Genomic DNA, 11,483 nt, shown 5'->3' on the forward strand with positions numbered 1-11,483 from the left:
TGTCTGTGATATTTTCTAATAAACTGAATTGGTTCTATTTCCCAAAATATAAACAAATGAAAGATGTACGAATGAGCATGGTAAATGTGTCAGATAGTGCCACACAAGTGATCTACCATGTCCAATATGCAGCCATGTTAATTAATTGTGCCTGCATTATAGTAAAAGCTACCCACTCCTACAACCTTTTTTCCAGTGCACAACTCTAGTTTGAAATTTGTCATTACCCAATGAGTGATAGAAAGAGTGCAAGTATCTAGTAGTTAGCTGAATATTTTATGATATCTTTGAATTTTAAAAGGGAACTGAGCTATTAGCCATGATAATGATCAGCAGTAAGTATCGTGCTTCTGGGCATTTTTTCTTTTACCTAGATAGCGATAATGTTAGATAGATAAACTGACTCTTGTGCTTTGTTGTCATAATGGGAATTTGTTACTACCTGTGGCTTCCATTCCAAGAATGGCCTTTATACGTACATTAAGTAAATCAGTTTCAACCCATTTAATATACTGTATGAAAACTGCTTATGTTATGCATTGACATGAAAACAGTTGCTCAACTGAATTTCAAATGATCTAGTTATGACATTTGGCGAAGCACCAGCTAACACATAGTTGCATTATTCTAGCTAACATGATTTTGTGAGCAAATATAAAAAAGTACTTACTATGCCAAACATGTGTTCTATAACTTTGATAGGAACACAGAGTAACCTCCTTTTCATGTGTCCCTACCAACTTTCAAGTTGAAATGCATGTTTCAACTCACTTTCCTTAAAGACTAAAGTATATTAGTATAAATACGGAGGTGTTTATAGGAAATGGCATGCGCTGATTGGTCGAGCGATTCGGACTATTTCTCGATAATCACCTCGAGTGGTAAAAATGGTTGCCAATCGCTTTGTCACCGTAAGTGAGGAAGAATTACAAATTATGAAAGAAAAAGCTATTCCTAAAAGCACTAAAGTTGCTATGAAGTTTGATCTAAAACTATTCAAAAGTAAGGTGGAATTGTGATTTATTTTAGCTGTTTCAAAACAAAGTATTTTATGTGAATCAGCATAGATAAGTTACACAAGTCTGCACCGCACCTTTATTATATTTGTATGCCGCTTTTGAAGTTTGAAATAAATTATCCTTAATATGATTTTTTTTAAATAATCATCTGTGTATTTATACTAAAACTATGGTTTATACTAAAACTCAGTGAATATTGGTAAATTATTCACTGACATTCACGTCGCCTTCAGCGAATAACTGTTAAATAACATAACTAGCCACAGATTGTTTGACAAAAATAGCTAAATTATAAAATAAGGCTACTTTGTCAAAGAATTTGTAATTTTTTAGTCCTCATTTTATGTATTAATTAATAATTAATAATAACAACCAATAATGTGGGATAAAACAAGTAAAGGTGGAAAACAAATAGAGGATAAAAAGAAAATTGACCAATTTTAGCTCGAGAAACAGGTGCAGTAAAGGAAATAAAGAAACTATAGTGCTGGATGCAAGATGCTTATTACCAAAAGGATATGTAGAGTTAAACTCTTGAATTTGACTCAACTTGACAATCAACAATAGACTGATGGAACACTGGTATTTTTGGATAAATGATTATGGGCAGTGTTTAAATCATTATGCCCTATTTAACTGATATTTGAAGATTTTGGTACGTGTCATCACTTCTGAAGAACTTTTTTTTTTTTAATTCAGGTCATACAAATAACATACTGTGAACCCAAATAGCTAGACATTGAGTGTTGTCTGCATTCCTCTTCCTGTAACTATGACTTGAGTAACTGAACATGAACTATGCTGAAAATAACGTAATTGGTGAATTTCCAATCACACCCAAATACCCATGCCATTATTATAGTGGTTAAGTCGAATTAGAAAGGAGGGATTTAATTATTGGAGTAATAGCATCTGTCACAAATGTGTATAGTTGAACATCAAATTTAAAATGGACTATTCCCACAGAGTGGGCCTTTTATTAATTTGACTTTTGAAAGAAAGAAAGAAAGAAAGAAAGAAAGAAAGAAAGAAAGAAAGAAAGAAAGAAAGAAAGAAAGAAAGAAAGAACATGCTCACTTTGTTAACAGAAGATACAGTATAATCCTGTGAAAAATTCTGAGCCCATCCAACAAATACAATCCATAGAGGAATGTAGTCCATTCAAAAGTAATTATTATGTGGTCTCCTTGTTAAATCAAGTGTAAATAACCTCAAATGTTAACAGAAGTGACTTATAATCCCCTCACTGGTCTCAATTATCCCTGCTGATAATGACAACATCTGAAGATGCACAGAAGTACACTAAAATCCTTACCTGAAAACAATGCAACACACAGTGATACTAGTTTAACTGTGTATCCTCAATCATTATGTTACATAACCCTAGTTAATAAGGAAAAACATGTTAGCACAAGTTCGAACACTTTGATGCTTGTCTGTAATTACAAACATAATAAAACTCTACCATCGAATTATAATAAACATGTGACGTCAGTTTATGGAGTAAACACGTCTGGTGGTCTGTGGAAAAAAAAATCTATTAAAATAATCCCTTATGCCAGTGGTGAGGCTTGATTCAGATATATCCACCCAGCTCAATTATAGCCTGTTTACAGAGCTCGGAGCCATGTGCAGTCATCTCTCAGCTCAACCTCAATGTAAAGACTATGCAGAATGACTTTTTTAATGTGGTCCAGAAGTACACCACATAAGTGTAGGTTTCCTCTCCAGATTTTTAAAAGGAGGATCAGCTATGTGATGGGACAGAGAGGAAACCCACAGCTCTGGCATTTGCTGGAGCATAGAACCCACTACCATGGAAACCTGGTCCACAGACAAATCGAAACAAACCAATGGATAACATGACAGCTCACATGTCAAAGTCAATAAATTGAAATTGGCAAAAATGCCACTTTTACCATAATAAACCTTCATTATTCAGGATTTATAGCCTATGAATGTGAATGATATGGCAGTAATTTCAGAGGCCTGAATAAGAGGAAAAATAAATTTCATCAGTCATAAACAGAGATAAATAGAGAGCTCTGTTCACTGCATATTTTTGTTTGAGTTCAGGATCTTAACACAGAGCCATTCAAATGGATGTTTAGTACAGTAAAAATATACTCTAAATTGGGTATGTTTTAAAATGTTTTCTTTAGCATGCCTGTGTGAGGATATCTTAATTCCCAGCTGAAATTTTATAGTCAATAAATTTCAGGCTTGGAACCATCTCACGGAAATACCACTGTAATGCTTTGGCATGGGGATGCTGATCCAGGTTTACCTTGGTAAATATCCTGCTGTTTTAAAACATAATGGGCACCAAATAAGATTACATGCTTTGCCACAATTTGATCTTGACCGAGATCCTTGGGCCACATTTATATTCTTTAGAAAAAGTCAAATATTTGGATGTTTGTTTTATTATGATTATTTTTTAAATAAATACAAAAGCTAATGAGGCGGCACGGTGGTGTAGTGGTTAGCGCTGTTGCCTCACAGCAAGAAGGTCCGGGTTCGAGCCCCATAGCCGGCGAGGGCCTTTCTGTGCGGAGTTTGCATGTTCTCCTCGTGTCCGCGTGGGTTTCCTCTGGGTGCTCCGGTTTCCCCCACAGTCCAAAGACATGCAGGTTAGGTTAACTGGTGACTCTAAATTGACCGTAGGTGTGAATGTGAGTGTGAATGGTTGTCTGTGTCTATGTGTCAGCCCTGTGATGACCTGGCGACTTGTCCAGGGTGTACCCCACCTTTCGCCCGTAGTCAGCTGGGATAGGCTCCAGCTTGCCTGCGACCCTGTAGAACAGGATAAAGCGGCTACAGATAATGAGATGAGATGATACAAAAGCTAATGTTGGCATAAAACAGCTCAGTCACTTACTCAAGCGTTTACTCTTCACACATCCTTAGTGGCATTCTCTCTCACAATCAAACTGATACAGTTGTAATAGTGGTACATAATATGTGATATTACTACATTTTTTATTCTTTTAGTCTTACTGTATTTGGTTCAATTACATAATTTTCAAGCACGAATGGATGAAACAGGGTGTGTTCAGTTGTGTAATTATGCTTGCCCTTAAAAAATGCAATAAAAAACCAGAAGCTCAACAGGCCAGCAGTAGGTGTGGAAAGTCTGTTAATACTCTTGATTATGCCTGGCTTGATCTTGTTAACTAGACTGGAAGGAGGGAAAGAATGAGCAATCTCACAAACACACACTGCTGCACTGTAAGGTGCATCTGAATATGTTTATGGACTCTTTTAATGTTCAACATGTGCCTTTGCCTTACAAAATCATTGACCAAAAACCATTTGAACTTCTGTTGTAGCAACTTTCTTCTCATGGGTCTCTGTTTGTACAGGTTGCTATTAAAGTATCCAGACAAAAGAAGTTGATTTCACTGTAAACATTTGAACCCCCCCAAAATAAATGTAAGCATATTGTGACATTAATTTTTTTTTATCCAGACAGAACTTTATAATACGAAGATCATAATACAGTACAAAAAAAAGTTATTTCTGATACCTTTCTGTTTTAGCCAGCATTAATTTTTTCAGCTGTTTGTGCTACAGTAGCTCTTCTGTGGGATTGGACCATATAGGCCAGCCTTTGTGCTCCATGCGAATCAATGAGCCTTTGACACCCATGACCTTGGTGTCCTTCCTTGGACCATTTTTGGTAGGTATTAACCACTGCATACTGGGAACACCCCATAAGATGTGCCATTTTGGAGAAGCTCAGAGCCATCACAATTTGGCCCTTGTTAAAGTCACTCAGATCCTTACTCTTGCCCATTTTTCCTGCTTCCAGCACATCAACTTCAAGAAGTGAGTGTTCTCTTGCTGTCTGATATATTGCACCCCTTGGCAGGTACCATTGTAACAACATAATCAATGTACAGTGGTGCTTGAAAGTTTGTGAACCCTTTAGAATTTTCTATATTTCTGCATAAATATGACCTAAAACATCATCAGATTTTCACACAAGTCCTAAAAGTAGATAAAGAGAACCCAGTTAAACAAATGAAACAAAAATATTATACTTGGTCATTTATTTATTGAGGAAAATGATCCAATATTACATATCTGTGAGTGGCAAAAGTATGTGAACCTCTAGGATTAGCAGTTAATTTGAAGGTGAAATTAGAGTCAGGTGTTTTCAATCAATGGGATGACAATCAGGTGTGAGTGGGCACCCTGTTTTATTTAAAGAACAGGGATCTATCAAAGTCTGACCTTCACAACACGTTTGTGGAAGTGTATCATGGCAAGAACAAAGGAGATTTCTGAGGACCTCAGAAAAAGCGTTGTTGATGCTCATCAGGCTGGAAAAGGTTACAAAACCATCTCTAAAGAGTTTGGACTCCACCAATCCACAGTCAGACAGATTGTGTACAAATGGAGGAAATTCAAGAACATTCTTACCCTCCCCAGAGGTGGTCGACCAACAAAGATCACTCCAAGAGCAAGGCGTGTAGTAGTTGGTGAAGTCATAAAGGACCCCAGGGTAACTTCTAAGCAACTGAAGGCCTCTCTCACATTGGCTAATATTAATGAGTCCACCATCAGGAGAACACTGAACAACAATGGTGTGCATGGCAGGGTTGCAAGGAGAAAGCCACTGCTCTCCAAAAAGAACATTGCTGCTCGTCTGCAGTTTACTAAAGATCATGTGGACAAGCCAGAAGGCTATTGGAAAAATGTTCTGTGGCTGGATGAGACCAAAATATAACTTTTTGGTTTAAATGAGAAGCGTTATGCTTGGAGAAAGGAAAACACTGCATTCCAGCATAAGAATCTTATCCCATCTGTGAAACATGGTGGTGGTAGTATCATGGTTTGGGCCTGTTTTGCTACATCTGGGCCAGGACAGCTTGCCATCATTGATGGAACAATGAATTCTGAATTATACCAGTGAATTCTAATGGAAAATGTCAGGACATCTGTCCATGAACTGAATCTCAAGAGAAGGTGGGTCATACAGCAAGACAACGACCCTAAGCACACAAGTCGTTCTACCAAAGAATGGTTAAAAAAGAATAAAGTTAATGTTTTTGAATGGCCAAGTCAAAGTCCTGACCTTAATCCAATCGAAATGTTGTGGAAGGACCTGAAGCGAGCAGTTCATGTGAGGAAACCCACCAGCATCGTTGAAGCTGTTCTGTAAAGAGGAATGGGCTAAAATTTCTCCAAGCCGGTGTGCAGGACTGATCAACAGTTACTGGAAACATTTAGTTGCAGTTATTGCTGCACAAGGGGGTCACACCAGATACTGAAAGCAAAGATTCACATACTTTTGCCACTCACAGATATGTAATATTGGCTCATTTTCCTCAATAAATAAATGACCAAGTATTATATTTTTGTCTCATTTGTTTAACTGGGTTCTCTTCATCTACTTTTAGGACTTGTGTGGAAAATCTGATGATGTTTTAGGTCATATTTATGCAGAAATATAGAAAATTCTAAAGGGTTCACAAACTTTCAAGCACCACTGTAATTCACTTTACTTGCCAGTGTTTTTAATTTTATAGCTGATCAATGTACTGTATACAGTATCTTGACTATGTGACTTTGTCACATAGTACATTTTTTTTCTTTATCAAAAAATAACTATGTACACATCATAATATGTGAAATTTTGCCCTCTGTGCAGTACTTTGATATGAATCAAACACTTTGATATGAACATTCTGTGATGTGACACAACCATTACTGACTCAGACTAATCAAGTTGCAAAACATGTGCAACAAGAGGTTTCAGGATGGAGCAATGAGCAGTTGCAATGTAAAAACTGCACTCATCAGGATGCTGACTCACTGATGTGACACCGGGGTGTCGATCCAGAAATGCTGCTGCCCACACACCAACCCAAACGCACTCTGTTACGTACAGAAACAGAGCTGAAAACCCTGAGCTAGCACTAGCCCTGACAAAACTCGCCTTCCCTGAACGGCTCAATCTCTCACACAGCATGCTATGCCATTCAGATTTCTGAGTGCAGTGACCGTGAAACACTTAAATAACAACAGCTGTCCTTCACATGCTTCCTTATCAGCATTGATATTACCTACGGAGCGAATGTTTTCTAACATTGTGCTCAGCTGTGTCTAAGTCCTACATGCTAAAATTGGTTGTTTTTAATGCCCCAACCTAGAATTACTGGAATGGGCAGAACAGTTTTCAGACAACAGTGACAGAGCTATTTAGACAACAACAAAAACAATACAACACCCAGTAAAACATGCATTTTTACTATTGTCTCTACACAACCTGCTCTATGTCAGGTCTGGTGTGATTTCAGTCATTCCTGATTTTAATGCAAGATAAGACATGTATGTACATTAAAATAATGATTTCTCTATAACACCAAAGAATACATTTTTGAACACGATACTGAGTGAAGCTTAAATTTCTGAGCAGATGAAACAGTTCTGAGAGCTCAGAACAAAATTAAATCAACACATTTTTCATTGGAACTATTCGATGAGCTGCACCATAAAGCTAGCAGAGAAACAATATTACTTACCAACACAAAAGTCGTCGATTCTGAAGAGAACTCCGGAAGTCTCTGCTCCCAAACCTCTTCTTAGTGGCTGCCTGTATAGTCAGAACAAACACAGGAAGCTACAGTAGGTGAGAAGGTAAGACGTGCAATAGGAAGGATTTTCCAGACTTTGCGCTGCTATCTTAAACTGACCTGCACAACAACACTGTGTAGTTTCTGGAGCAGAGGCTTGGCTTACTTGGTTCACCTCACTTTTCTGCCAGACCTTCTGCAAACAGGGTTGGAGCCCAGCAGCCAAACCACAGAGAAGAAGAACATTGAGAAAGAATGTGACAATACAGAATAGAGCGCTAGCCTCATGCCTTTCCAGTGGTCTTCAACAAGTGATGCAGGATATAGCCAGACACCCTATTGTTACTTATCCACAAGAGGAAATACTTATGTTGTTTTTACACCCCCGTTTAAAGTGTTGTTTTCTTTTTCTGAGCAGGCCATTTTACAGCTCCTCAAAAATGTTCTACTAAAGAGTGTGGGAATGTTTTGTCTTATCAAGAAGATAGGAAATTGTTTTAGCTTTTCTACATGAGGCAAAGGTTTTATGATAAATATTCCATTCCAATAAGAACGGGTCACTCTTTCACACCAAGGTTGATAGGAATAAATATGAGATAGATGTCAGCCTGTCTTGTGCAAATAGCCCAGAAAATTATGTCAAAATCTGAAAGATGAAGCCTTCATACTGAGCTTCATGACAATAGACATTAACAATAGAAAATTATACACATTTACAAAACTAGAAAAAGTGACCATGCACTGTCCTAAAAATAATGACGATGATTAAAAAATAATCCATTAATTGACTATACCTTGAAATCAAATGGTAATGACAGTCAGAACAGCTCAGTGTGTGAAACAAGTAAAACTGGCTAAGCTGGGATCAACGAGTGCTGCCTTAAAGTGCTGAGACTTATTCTTTTTGTTGTTGTTCAGATCACTTAGATCAGAGATGTCCAATCATATTTCTAAGCAAGTATGGACATATCTGGTTGCATTGTTTTAATCAACTGATCTCTGTTTGCTAACCATCTTCGAGCAGGTGTGGAACAAAACTGCAGTCAAGCATGTGCTTTATGAACAATATAATCAACCACCCATGTTTTCAGGAAAAGCAAAGTAGAGGAAAAACAAAATTAACATTTCGCAACATACTGTAATGGTATGCTTCAGGTGTGCTGGGATAAAAAGGACAAAAATATTGCTTCTCTTAGTTTATTGTTTAAATTACCATCACAAATAATCAGGATAAATGTGAACCTTTGCTGAAATACTTTTTCTTAGAATTCTGAACATTTCCATTGAAGATATAATAAAGGCCTATTAATTTAATAAATAATAATAAAATAAAAAGTTATAATGGAAGTTCCCTAAATAGAAATTGTGTGTGAATATAACACAGACTTGTAGTACCTGAGTCCAGGACTCGAGGGCTTTTAAGGACTCGTGACTCGACCCGGACTCCTAAATTGGAGACGAGGACTCGGATATTTTTCTTTATTTTTTTGTAACATGCCATAATAATTTGACATAAGATATTTATATCTACATTCATTTTTATACTAATTTTGTGCAAGAGAATACACATTCACATGTACATACGTCATGTTCAGGAACAAACTAACATTAATGGTGCTAAAATGCCTGGAGAGAATGCCACTAGGATTGTCCGCTTTGCTTATAGAAACTTCTCATGCAGTGGTAAAAAAAATGCACTGCTGTGTGTTCCATATGTAGAAGAACTATTGAGGGACAACCTCAAACTTCAATCGTCATTTGGTAAGACTCCACCCAGAGGAGTAAGTGACGCTGTTCATTGCTCTGTTGATAGCGGGGCTTGTTGACCGATGAACTAGCTAGTGTTAACCCTCTCTCATGTTATTTGCCCTGCTGATCGCAGGGCTTGCTGAGCAATGAACAAGCTTTTTATCTGTAGCCTATTAACTAAAATGGGGCAGTCAAGCAGTAATGTTAGTCCAACACAGTAGCAGAGACAGTTTCACATAAAGGCAGCAACAGCCACCGTCAAATGGTGCAGTTGGAGTCTTATTCTTGAGCTCAACTTGAAATTTTCTTTAATGACTTGGACTTGGCTCGGACTTGAACACTGGAGACTCAAGACTGGACTCGAAGTTTAGTGACTCGACTACAACACTGATATAGCATAACCCTCACACAAAGTATCTGGCTTTCTGAGCTGTGCACATGCATGCATTGCAACATATCATGAACTATGCCAAATAATTTCAGTCTTTAAGTCCTTAAAATCCCATCTCTTTATTCAGGTATTCATCTTAAGGCACATAATCCAATGACGACTACAATGAGATTAATTCCTAAACCAGGAAGCGGGAAGAAAAAATCATTAAGGACTCCTCACACCCTGGTCACAACCTCTTCCAACTCCTTCCCTCCAGCAGGTGCTATAGAGTACTGTGAACCAGAACCACCAGACAGAAGAACAGATTCTTTCCCCATGCCATCATCATCATAAATATCTGACCTGATTCATCCTTGCCATTATACTATTGTACCACTTGTACCACCACACTACACTCTATGTATACTGTGTCATGTGTATATTATTTGTATATTATGTCTTGTCTGTATATTGTGTACTATCTACATTATTGATAGCATCCATATTTATAATGTATCCTGTATATTATATTGCATATTGTAGATATTGTATAATAGATATTTTAGATACACTGTATATAATATAGGTATTGTACATTATGTATATCGTCGCTGTCAGTTCAAAACCTGCTATGTGACAATTTAGGTCAATTCTCAAGGATGATTTTTTTTTGCAATTTACGCTAATATAATGCTGCAATTAGCTATTTTGATGGATATTTAACTGACCAAGCTAATAATAGAACAACTTTTACTGGCTTCTCAGCTTGTTATTTCAGAGTTTTATTCAATTTTTTACGTCTCCTGTAAAAAAGGGAAAATGTCACATAGCAGGTTTTGACCTGACAGCGACGATATTGTATATAATAGATATTGTAGTTTGCATATTTATTTATATTGTGTAATGTGTGGATTGTCCATATTGTACATTACATATACATGTACTGTATACATTTTTCTTATATTACATATACATACATTACATAGTGTCTTGCAAAAGTATTCATCCGCCTTCATGTTTGTCCTGTTTTGTTTCATTACAAGCTGGAATTAAAATGGATTTTTTTTTTTGGTGGTGTGTGTGTGTGGGTGGGTGTGTGTGTGGGGGGGTTAGCACCATTTGATTTACACAACATGCCTACAACTTTAAAAGGTGAAAATTGTTGTTTTATTGTGACACAAACAATAATTAAGATGAAAAAAGCAGAAATCTGGAGTGTGCATAGGTATTCATGCCCTTTCGTATGAAACCCCTAAATAAGAGCTGGTCCAACCAATTCACTTCATAAGTCATATTAGTTGATTAAGATCCACCTGTGTGTAATCAAAGTGCCACATGATCTGTCACATGATGTCTGTATAAATCAGCCTGTTCTGGAAGGACCCTGGCTCTGCAACACTACTAAGCAAGCAACATGAAAACCAAGGAGCGCTCCAAACAGGTCAGAGACAAAGTTGTGGAGAAATATAGATCAGGGTTGGGTTATAAAAAATATCCCAAACTTTGAATATCCCAGGGAGCACCATTAAATCCATTATAGCAAAATGGAAAGAATATGTCACCACTTCAAACCTGACAAGAGAAGGCCGCCTATCAAAACTCACAGATCGGGCAAGGAGGGCATTAATCAGAGATGCAACAAAGACACCAAAGATAACACTGAAGGAGCTGCAAAGAGTCACAGTGGAGATGGGAGTATCTGTCCATAGGACCACTTTAAGCCGTACACTCCACAGACTGGGGCTTTATGGAAGAGTG

The sequence above is a fragment of the Neoarius graeffei genome, chromosome 9 (genome assembly GCF_027579695.1).
Source record: "Neoarius graeffei isolate fNeoGra1 chromosome 9, fNeoGra1.pri, whole genome shotgun sequence".
Lineage (NCBI taxonomy): Eukaryota > Metazoa > Chordata > Actinopteri > Siluriformes > Ariidae > Neoarius > Neoarius graeffei.